The sequence below is a fragment of the Dreissena polymorpha genome, chromosome 5 (assembly GCF_020536995.1).
Source record: "Dreissena polymorpha isolate Duluth1 chromosome 5, UMN_Dpol_1.0, whole genome shotgun sequence".
In the NCBI taxonomy this organism is placed as follows: Eukaryota; Metazoa; Mollusca; class Bivalvia; order Myida; family Dreissenidae; genus Dreissena; species Dreissena polymorpha.
Genome location: NC_068359.1, coordinates 58,424,125 through 58,435,228, shown reverse-complemented (window position 1 = coordinate 58,435,228; position 11,104 = coordinate 58,424,125). Strand labels below are relative to the sequence as shown.

Sequence of the window (11,104 nt, the reverse complement as noted above, 5' to 3'; positions counted from 1 at the left end):
ACTAAACACAAAAGACTAAAATTGGCGCGCAATGTAACGTGCGATAATATAACGTCACTTCCGCTAAAGATGATATGCTTATGCTCACAAATAAACGCCGCAGAAGACCGAGAGGTCGAAAGCTACGGCAAATTTAATAAAAGCGTTTTATTTTTTATAAACGGCTAAAAGCGACTTTATTATATATATATATATATATATATATATATATATATATATATATATATATATATATATATATGTGTGTGTGTGTCATAGGCTACAGAAATCAGTACAAACGAGGAAAAATCACATTTACGTTTTTTGTCATTTTGTAAAAGATGAATGCAAGCATAAGTCAAATCCAAAATTTAAGGTTTCTATCTATAATAGTTTTTGAGATATTAAGTTTTGAACACATGCACCCTTTATACAATCTTATAGCTAAATAATGGTTTTCTTTATCAATTGACATTGACAACAAACTCTTTTGTAAATACAGTATACATGTATTTACCGTATAGCATTCACACATAGATTCAATGCATTAGCTACACTGACCATGATTTTTACATTTTTTGTGCGAACAAAAGCAATCATTTGAATACAGCGGTTGCTATGGTAACGAATTTACATAAAATACTTTAATTTCATTAAAATTGTTTAAATATCAGGAAAAAAACTAAATATTTATGTTTTTGTCAAATATATGATACAACTGCTTATAGTCAATGATCTTTATTTCAACATGGTGTTTATTTAATACATAGTAACACAAAGAATCTAAGAAAATAGGTTCAGTTAAAGTGCAACATGTCGTTTTTTTAGAAAAGATCCACATATTTAACAGTGTATTGATTTCAATCCATTTAAGACTTTGCACAACGTAAACATCATATATGTAATTTAATAGTGCCATACATATATGCTGGTAAAAATGTTAATGTACAGACATTTTGCTGATGGTAACCATGGTTACCATGGCAACAAATAGATAAAATATCCATTTTTACTGTCTTGAACAGCAAAAACACCTAATTTTATTAGTAAATCCTTTCCCATACATATCAAACATGAAAAAGAACAACATTATTTGACCAAACAATTTAACTACAATATGTTTACGAAACCCACATAGTAAAACCGCCATAAATAAACACAAATAATAACAACATGTACTTCTAATTCAGAACAATTAAAGATGAACATGTATTATTTTTAAGGCATTAAAAGATACTTCTATAAATCAGTTAAAATAAACATAATACCATTATCATATAAATAGAATTAATTCCAACAACAAATAAGTAAATGCCAAAATAATGTTTCCATAGCAACCAACATTCTTATTTTACATGTAAATGGGTTTCGCAATAATGGATATAATGAGCTTCAACAAAACTTATATATTACCACCTGTCATAATAAATGAACACACATGGGCAGTGGTTTATTTATATGGCTAAATGTTTTGACAATTTTTATAAAACATGTTTCAAGACATGACATTTTACATTAATAGGATCACAATATAAGTTTCAATTTAGAAAATACCATGCCACAGGCCAATTTAATATTAAAATTTTCACACTAGTAATTGTTGCTGAAAAGTTCACCAATGAACAGTTTATTTGGTAAACAATAACATATAGCTTGGTAATCAAAACAAATAATCTGAGGCTATTGGACAAACAGGATCATACAATTTTCAACCTTAAAACAAACAAAGATAGGACAGGGCACATGTTTTTTGCAACTTCTGAGTTACACAGACAGTTTTTGTTTTTTTAACTTTGGCTTGGGACAGGTAGCTTGTCTACTGAGGTCTGATTAAAAAAAAAATCCTCATTAAGGTACCATTGTCACGCGATACTGAGTCAAGGTCCTTTCATTCAGGCTGGGCAAGACTGGCTAGACATTGATGGTAAGAGGTCAGCACTCTTTAAAGTTTAACAACAATGAGTTTCAACTGTAGATTTTTCACTTGTTTTACAAAATACCAAGCCTGGTTTACCAGCATCAATGAGGAAATGTTGGTACTTTCAAATGTTCTTCAAGTGTATGAACAACTGGGCAAGAAAAGTTTTCCAATCGTATAGGTGCACAGGCTTCTCCAAATCACCAATCATGCGCGGCACATTAAGTCCAGACCTTGAGGAGGTGGATACAGTCTCAGCAACAGCTTCGATGGTCTCTGCATCACAAAGTCTGGAAAAGTGTGAGGCATGAACATTGGTTAAATATTGCAGAGCTTTATTTCCTTCTTAGAGAATGGCAGTTTTTCAAACATTTGATATGCTTGTGACTCAAATGTTCACAATTTAACTATTTAACTAAACTATTTTTTCACAATTTAGAACAGTTCTCAACTCATTTTTTTTAAATGAGGGGTCTAAGGCCACTTCACAAAGATGGGAAAAAGTCCATGTATTAAAAACATTTCATATGTATACCGGAAGTAATAATTTTGCCAGTGCTCATTGCAATATAGTGTTTTTCCCAGGAGGGCAAAGGGGCATGGCGCATTACTTTCAAAAAGGGCATTTTAGCGCGCAGTTTAGGCAAAAAAGGGCAAAAACATTCCGTGAATGCCTGAATGAGGGAGAAACATGTAATTGCATCAGAGGCAGTTGTGGAAAACATAAAATATAAACAAGCACATTAAATGGTATATAGTAATTGATGTATTTTACCTACTTTGATTTATATTAATATATTTACCTTGCAATTTACATTTAAGTTCCATGCTGTTTCAATACATTGTACAGCACGACAAACATAACTAGAAATGGCGCGGCAGAGGCCGACGCGTATCCCCACGCCGCATGTTTGACACAGGAGCGCCCCAGGGTTGGTAATGGGGCCATGCATAGTTGAGATTGACCGTATTGTCATAAGAGAGGTTCAGTATCAATTTGAAGACAATCGGTGTAAAAATGAAGAAATTATAGTAAAATAACCTTAAAAAAATGAGTAAAAATCTCTGACCCGGCCCCGCCCCAACCCCCATAACTTGAGACCAAGGGGTCAGATCAAAATTCCAAATAGTGCAGGGTCGCTCATATGCTCATAGCTACCATGTGTGTAAGTTTCAAGGTTCTAGTGCTAATAGTGTAGGATGAGATAGTGGCCAGGACGGACGGACAGACAGACGGACTGCGGAGATAACCACAATATCTTTTGAAAAGCGTGGGGATAAAGGCAATTTTGGGCGGGTGTGGCCTATTATGGGCGGGGCGCCCCAGGGTTGGTAATGGGGCCATACATAGTTGAGACTGACCGCATTGTCATAAGAGATGTTCAGTATCAATTCGAAGTAAATCGGTGTAGAAATGAAGAAATTATAGTAAAAGGCAAATTTGGGTGGGCGTGGCCTATGTGGCTGTGGCGCCCCAGGGTTGGTAATGGAGCCATGCATAGTTGAGATTGACTGTAATGTCATAAAAGAGGTTCAGTATCAATTTGAAGTGAATCGGTGTAGAAATGAAGAAATTATAGTAAAAGGCAATTTTAGGTGGGCCTGGCCTATGTGGGCGGGGCGCCCCAGGGTTGGTAATGGGGCCATGCATAGTTGAGATTAACTGTATTGTCATAAGAGAGGTTCAGTATCAATTTGAAGTGAATCTGTGTAGAAATGAAGAAATTATATTGAAAGGCAATTTTAGGTGGGCGTGGCCTATTTTGGCATGGCCTATGTGGGCGGGGCGCCCCAGGGTTGGTAATGGAGCCATGCATAGCTGATATTGACGGTAATGTCATAAGAGAGGTTCAGTATCAATTTGAAGTGAATTGGTGTAGAAATGAAGAAATTATAGTAAAAGGCAATTTTGGGTAGGCGTGGCCTATGTAGGCGTGGCCTATGTGGGCGGGGTGCCCTAGGGTTGGTAATGGGGCCATGCATAGCTGCCATTGACTGTATTGTCATAAGAGAGGTTCAGTATCAATTTGAAGTAAATCGGTGCAGAAATAAAGAAGTTTATGTAAAATAACATAAAACAAGGGCTGTTTGTAAAACATGCATGCCCCCCTATATGGGCTATAAGTTGTAGTAGCAGCCATTGTGTGAATACGTTTTTTGTTATGGTGGTGGTGGTGGTGGTGGTGGTGGTTGTGGTGGTAGAAGAAATAGTAGTAGTAGTAGTAGTAGTAGTAGTAGTAGTAGTAGTAGTAGTAGAAGTAGTAGTAGTAGTAGTAGTAGTAGTAGTAGTAGTAGTAGTAGTAGTAGTAGTAGAGTAGTAGTAGTAGTAGTAGTAGTAGTAGTAGTAGTAGTAGTAGTAGAAGTAGTAGTAGTAGTAGTAGTAGTAGTAGTAGTAGTAATAGAGTAGTAGTAGTAGTAGGTGGTGGTGGTGGCAGCAGAAGAAATAGTAGTAGTAGTAGTAGTAGTAGTAGTAGTAGTAGTAGTAGTAGTAGTAGTAGTAGAGCAGTAGTAGAAGTAGTAGTAGTAGTAGTAGTAGTAGTAGTAGTAGTAGTAGTAGTAGTAGTAGTAGAGTAGTAGTAGTAGTAGTAGTAGTAGTAGTAGCAGTAGAAGTAGTAGTAGTAGTAGTAGTAGTAGTAGTAGTAGTAGTAGTAGTAGTAGTAGTAGTAGTAGAAGTAGTAGAAGTAGTAGTAGTAGTAGCAGCAGCAGCAGCAGCAGCAGCAGCAGCAGCAGTAGTAGCAGTAGTAGTAGTAGTAGTAGTAGTAGTAGTAGTATGCATTACAAAAATGCAGTTAGCCTTACATTTGGTAAAATTTAAATATATTACAAGGGAGGCGAATCTGTAACAATAAATCTACACTTATTGCATTTGTTTCCCCTGTAGTGTATTACCTCCCCTGACCTGCTTATATTTATATTAATCAACAAAATTAAACATTAACACAATATTTAATATACAAAATATACAAAAAATCTCATATTCTGATAATATTTTTACTGATCCACTGTATTTTACTAAAAGGATGATGTTTCATTGGACTGATAATTATAGATTTAGGATTACAGACCAGTTGCTTCAGTAATATTGTTCAGAGTGTGCCCTGTTGGCCGCGTATGCATTCTTGAATTATCATTCAAAAAACCACTTTACTATTTGAGTCACCGTGACCTTGACCTTTGACCTAGTGACCTCAAAATCAATAGGGGTCATCTGCGAGTCATGATCAATGTACCTATGAAGTTTCATGATCCTAGGCCCAAGCGTTCTTGAGTTATCGTATGACAACCACCTGGTGGACGGACAGACCGACCGACATGAGCAAAGCAATATACCCCCTCTTCTTCGAAGGGGGGCATAAAAATGAGTGAAAATCTCTGTCCAGGACCCGCCCCAACCCCCATAACTTTTGACCCAGGGGTCAGATCAAAATTCCGTCACTGTCATCGTCGCACATATGCTCATAGCTACCATGTATGTAAGTTTCAAGGTTCTAGTGCTAATAGTGTAGGAGGGCAGGTGGCCAGGACGGACGGACAGACGCACATCACCACAATATCCCCACTTTTTCTCCGAAAAACGTGGGGATAATAAACATAGCTTATATGCTATATTAAATCAAATTACGTTAGGAAAGAAATTAAACGCATCGCAAAAAGTATGCGTTGTCAGCAGGATTCAAACCTGCGCGGGAAAATCCCAAAAGATTTCAAGTCTATCGCCTTAACCACTCGGCCACGGCAACTTTACACTGGCTTTTCAATCTTCGAAGAAATCGCGGGATATCATTATGGGTGCGCTACCTTAAAATTTGCAATTTTACAAGAATACATGTAACAATTCAGTTTTTTCTGCAAATAATGCATTACTAAAAAGTGGCAGGTGGAAAACAACTTATACATGCTCAAGAACTTTAAGTGTTCTAGTTTTTCATGTTTTTTTTTATCAAAATGAAATAATTGTTTTCAAAACCTATTGCAATACCAGTTAACAGTAGTGCAGAAAATAGATATCATGGTTAGCATACGTACACAGAATAAATTTGTAATTTTCAACAAAACAAAAAGATATGAAACATTATAGTTATTTCTATTTTAGTAACATTTCAATAGGTATAACATATCTTCTATTGAGCTTGCATGACGATTAAGCTGAACGGAATTCACTGGGGAGGGATATCATGTTTAGTCTATTTGAGGCGTATCAACCCTCACCAAGTTCATTTCTTTGTTTTATCAATGACAGGAACAAAGAAACATTTTATTTTTTTTATGATAACCCTATTGAAGAACAATGTGCTTATACGCTTATGGCTGCCTTTTGTATGCTGACATTTCTTTGTAATTTGAATCTCAAACTACAAAGTCATTTTAAGTGACAAACCGGTACCTTCATTGAATATGTAAAGCTATACTTCTTAAACAATAGATAATAGTTTGAACAAATTATGCATTGACAATTAAGATAGACAATATAATTTCATGTTAAGCTATTGAGCGGAAACAATATTTTTACTGCAGTAATTTTGAATTGCAAAACAAACACCATGTGCAATGCAAAGTGCCATTATAATATCATAAATAAATCTCAATTTATTGGGCTAAAACCAGTTGTGTATTATTTATTACACTTATCATATAGACCTTAAATCAAGCCATCAAACAATTATCAAGTCATTATAATTTATTAACCATGATATAAAGTTTCACATTTTCAATGACCACTTTTTAATAAATTAGCTCTTTTTGTTTCATTCAACAGAGTAATTGAGCTGAAACCGTTTTACAAGAAAGGATCTTAACAGATCCCAGAATGCATATCTAGATATATGTATGTGATATCGGGAAACTATAATGATTACCGTAGAGATCAGCAATATGTCATGGAGATCAGCAATATCTGCCTATATGTCGTATTTGTATATTCTTTTACCAAAGTTAATTAATAAATAATACGTTATGTGCAATAATATTGCTTTTAATGAATTTATAACAATCAAATTTCTAAAATCCGCAAAAAACAGATAAAAAACATGTTTTCACAATATTACACATTGAAACAGTTGGTGACGGTTTCTAAAAGCATATGCATATATTGAACATAATGAGTACCATAAGCGTTTTTAAATGTGTTGTAATACAAACACTTTGTGTAAATAAAATGTGTAATCTGATTAAGGTTATAATTGTGTTCGCGTACAATGTTATTATTGTTGTCAATTAAATTACAAGAACCCAAATTAATTTATTTTACAGGTGTCTGGTAAACTGTATAGCAAATCTGCAAAATGCGTAATTTACCTAAAGAGATTTGTTCAGAGATTTGTGCATTTGTGAACAATGACGTTTAAGAAATATACTTATAAAACTTCAGAATTTTACCAGTTTAATATAAGTATAACTACACTTGAAAACATAGAAATTACTAGAAATGGCGCGGCAGACGCGTATCCCCACGCCACATATATGTTTGGCCCAGGGGCGCCCCAGGGTTGGTAATGGGGCCATGCATAGTTGAGATTGACCGTATTGTCATAGAGAAGTTCAGTATCAATTAGAAGTGAATCGGTGTAGAAATGAAGAAATTATATTAAAACGCAATTTTGGGTGGGCATGGCCTATGTGGGCAGGGCGCCCCAGGGTTGGTAATGGGGCCATGCATAGTTGAGATTGACTGTATTGTAATAAGAGAGGTTCAGTATCAATTTGAAGTGAATCGGTGTAGAAATAAGGAAATTTTAGTAAAAGGCAATTTTGGGTGGGCGTGGCCTATGTGGGCGGGGCGCCCCAGGGTTGGTAATGGGGCATGCATAGTTGAGATTAACCGTATTGTCATAAGAGAGGTTCAGTATCAATTTGAAGTGAATCGGTGTAAAAATGAAAAAGCTATAGTAAAAGGCAATTTTAGGTGGGCGTGGCCTATGTTGGCGGGGCGCCCCATGGTTCGTAATGGGGCCATGCATAGTTGAGATTGACCGTATTGTCATAAGAGAGGTTCAGTATCAATTTGAAGACAATCGGTGTAGAAATGAAGAAATTATAGTAAAATAACCTTAAAAATGAGTAAAAATCTCTGATCCAGCCCCACCCCAACCCCCATATCTTTTGACCCAGGGGTCAAATCAAAATTCCAAATAGTGCAGGGTCGGTCATATGCTCATAGCTACCATGTGTGTAAGTTTCAAGGTTCTAGTGCTAATAGTGTAGGAGGAGATAGTGGCCAGGGCGGACGGACGGACAGACGGAAGGCGGAGATAAACACAATATCCCCACGCTTTTCAAAAAGCGTGGGGATAAAGACAACTTTGGGTGGGTGTGGCCTATTATGGGCGGGGCGCCCCAGGGTTGGTAATGGGGCCATACATAGTTGAGATTGACCGTATTGTCATAAGAGATATTCAGTATCAATTTGAAGTTAATTGGTGTAGAAATGAAGAAATTATAGTAAAACAAAATTTTGGGTGGGCGTGGCCTATGTGGCCGGGGCGTCCCAGGGTTGGTAATGGGGCCATGCATAGTTGAGATTGACTGTATTGTCATAAAAGAGGTTCAGTATCAATTTGAAGTGAATCGGTGTAGAAATGAAGAAATTATAGTAAAAGGCAATTTATGGTGGGCATGGCCTATGTGGGCGGGGCGCCCCAGGGTTGGTAATGGGGCCATGCATAGTTGAGATTAACTGTATTGTCATAAGAGAGGTTCAGTATCAATTTGAAGTGAATCATTGTAGAAATGAAGAAATCATAGTAAAAGGCAATTTTAGGTGGGCGTGGCCTATGTGGGCATGGCCTATGTGGGCATGGCCTATGTGGGCGGGGCGCCCCAGGGTTGGTTATGGGGCCATACATAGCTGAGATTGACCGTATTGTCATAAGAGATATTCAGTATCAATTTGAAGTGAATCGGTGTAGAACTGAAGAAATTATAGTAAAAGGCAATTTTTAGTGGACGTGGTCTATGTGGGCTTGGCCTTTGTGGGCGGGGTGCACTAGGGTTGGTAATGGAGCCATGCATAGCTGAGATTGACCGTACTGTCGTAAGAGAGGTTCAGTATCAATTTGAAGTGAAGCAGTGTAGAAATGAAGAAATTATAGTAAAAGGTAATTTTGGATGGGTGTTGCCATGTTTGCCGAGTCACAATTTAATTCTGTATGTCCGCCATGTTGTCAAAATGTCAAATGATGTAAGCAACAGGTGCGCATAGCAACAAAAATTCGTCTAATACATCGGCCTAATACGCGATTCTCATTTTGTTTAATTAGTATATGTCTCAGTAATTAATTCAATAATTAATTACAAATGTATCTTAAAGACGATATCATTAAATAATTAAGTTGTTTGTGTTTTTAAATGTAATTATGGGTAAAAATATATGTTTTGATAAAACTGAATTATGTATGAAATGCCACGAGGATAACATCGAGCTTTTCATCAAAAGTCTCCGAAGTAACAGTCCACGATTTTATTGTGGAGGAATACACATTACCGACCGATTAGTGGTATAACATATCGATTAATACTGACATGGGGTTATTCACGCATGACTTATTCACAAACGCGCTGCCTCGGAGGCCATAATCTGATACTAGTCTGCTTAGAAATTTGGTCAAGGGGCAATGTTATCAATATGGACAGAAAACAGCGGGTGCTCATGAAAGGGCAGGGCGGCGGCCTTTGGAAAGGGCAGCGTGGCGCTAAATGGCTTTGAAAGGGGCAGCGTGGCACTACAAAAAAGGGGCATGGCAATTCGCCACACTAAAACGGCCTGGAAAAAACACTACAATATGTATACTAACATTATCAGATGGTGAATCATTATCTACTGATGAATATACCTACACTTCGACTTCCATAATCCAAAATCCAAAATGTCAATCAGGCTAGAACTTGATGTGGCCGCAGTCACAATCATCGAGTATCTCATTCGAGTGTGCAGCCCTAATTGAAAATGGAAAGAATATTAACATATCATTTTCACAATTTGTAAAAAAACTAATAAAACTTATACACAAATATTATGTCTATTCTAAGCCCTTCTTATTTGTTAACCAAACAAAAAGCATTCCCAAACAATTTTAACATCAAATATTCCATTGATTAATATGAAATCTATTTTAACATAATAATATGTAAATAAGGAGTGATTTTTTTTTCTTTCAAAATTTTATCCTTTAAGATGCAAAAAAGTTTTCATGCAATAACATTGTATGCATACATGTAAGTAAAAGTTCTTACCAACACTAACTCTCCACAATGCATACCAAAGTACACAGTTGTTCTTATTTTGTTCAGCAGTTGTCAAAGTAGAAAACTGCCTCTTCCTCTCCTAGGCCATAGTGATGAAGCTAGTAATGCACATAGCTAACAACAGTGTTGGCGCCTTTCCCGAGTGAACTTTGTATGTATGTAAAAAAAAAATACCTTCAACGTTGTTGTTCGTTCGTCCGTCTGGCGGTATTATATACTGTGTGTTCAACTTACTTTATTTATTCTTTCAGTGAATTACACAATTTGTATCATAATTAAAGCGGTGAGTTGTTTACTAATAGGTTACTAATTGGCCATTAAAGGCCCGTGTCGGTAAATTAAAGGCCCGATTCGGTAATTAATTGTTTGCTAATTACGTAAAGACACATACAGCTAATTGAAAGTTTGTGAGTCGATAGTAAAGCATAAGCTTTTCTTAAAAGAAAAATACCAACTTTTTTTAAAATTGTATTATTGTTCATTCATGTTATATATTATTATTTATGTATTTAATACATACAATTGAAGCATAGAAAATAACAGCATTTCATGTTTTATATTTATTAAACATAATGAACTATGCAAAATTTTATTATTACAAGCACATACACATGATTCATAAAAAATAAAACACTTTTTGCTTTATGTTTATCGCATATATTACACTATTTACAAATATTAGTATACTAACGATAAATCATTTTATTTGTTTGTTATTTATAATCATAATTGTCAAAATTGTTGTAATTTTCTACATTTATTAACAACCCAATATCATTCACACCTATACGGCATTATTCACACCTATCCGCCTATATATTATCAGTGGGACGAAACGTCTACCCCTTTTCAGCACAAATATCAGTGGCACGAACTGGTAGTGGCACGAAATGTCCATAAACCACTTCCAACCAAATAAAAAATTATAAGTGTACATTGTCGATCAGAGCTCGGGGGCATTTCAAG

General features: G+C 35.9%; 1 long non-coding RNA gene and 1 other non-coding gene across 2 annotated transcripts; both read right to left on the bottom strand.

Annotated features, from left to right (window-relative positions):
- Nucleotides 1-259: 259 nt before the first annotated feature.
- On the bottom strand, nucleotides 260-10,278 carry LOC127831859 (uncharacterized). Its single transcript, XR_008026524.1, has 3 exons — nucleotides 10,127-10,278; nucleotides 9,731-9,829; nucleotides 260-2,187 (listed from the first exon to the last, which is right to left on the bottom strand). It is a non-coding gene; the product is annotated as an uncharacterized LOC127831859 (long non-coding RNA).
- On the bottom strand, nucleotides 5,556-5,637 carry Trnas-uga (transfer RNA serine (anticodon UGA)). Its single transcript has one exon. It is a non-coding gene; the product is annotated as a tRNA-Ser (tRNA).
- Nucleotides 10,279-11,104: the final 826 nt, after the last annotated feature.